Source organism: Arachis duranensis, chromosome 9 (genome assembly GCF_000817695.3).
Source record: "Arachis duranensis cultivar V14167 chromosome 9, aradu.V14167.gnm2.J7QH, whole genome shotgun sequence".
NCBI lineage: Eukaryota > Viridiplantae > Streptophyta > Magnoliopsida > Fabales > Fabaceae > Arachis > Arachis duranensis.
This window is the reverse complement of record NC_029780.3, coordinates 23,278,538-23,279,573: the sequence shown is the minus strand read 5'-3', so window position 1 is coordinate 23,279,573 and position 1,036 is coordinate 23,278,538.

The following is a 1,036-nucleotide window of genomic DNA, read 5'->3' as shown; positions in this document are numbered from 1 at the left end:
AGAGGTAGCTTCTGAAGAAGCTTATGATCCTGAGAACCCTGCCATGGCAGAGGTTAATTACATGGGTGAACCATATGGAAACACCTATAACCCATCATGGAGAAATCATCCAAATTTCTCCTGGAAGGATTAACAAAAGCCTCAACAAGGCTTTAACAGTGGTGGACGCAATAGGCTGAACAATAGTAAGCCATATCCATCATCTTCTCAGCAACAGACAGAGAATTCTGAACAAAACACTTCTAATTTAGCCAATATAGTCTCTAATCTGTCAAAGGCCACTTTCAGTTTCATGAATGAAACAAGATCCTCCATTAGAAATTTAGAGGCACAAGTGGGCCAGCTGAGTAAGAAAGTTATTGAAACTCCTCCCAGTATTCTCCCAAGCAACACAGAAGAGAATCCAAAAGGAGAGTGCAAAGCCATTGATTTAATCAAAGTGGCCGAATGCACTAAGGAGGAGGAGGACGAAAATCCTAGTGAGGAAGACCTCCTGGGACGTCCCTCAAGCAAGAAGGAGTTTCCTATTAAGGATTCTGAGGAATCTGAGGCTCATATAGAGACCATAGAGATCCCATTAAATCTCCTTCTGCCATTCATGAGCTCTGAAGACTATTCTTCCTCTGAAGAGGATGAAGATGTGACTGGAGAGCAATTTGCTCAATATTTAGGAGCTATCATGAAGCTGAATGCCAAGCTGTTTGGTAATGAGACTTGGGAAAGTGAACCTCCCTTGCTCATTAGTGAACTAGATACTTGGATTCAGAAAACTCTACCTCAAAAGCAACAAGATCCTGGCAAATTCTTAATACCTTGTACCATTGGCACCATGAGCTTTGAAAAAGCTCTATGTGATTTGGGGTCAGGGATAAATCTTATGTCACTCTCTGTAATGGAGAAGCTGGGAATCATTGAGGTACAACCTGCCTTGTTCTCATTACAATTGGCAGACAAGTCATTGAGACAAGCTTATGGAATAGTGGAGGACGTGTTAGTAAAGGTTGAAGGCCTTTACATCCCTGCTGATTTCATAATC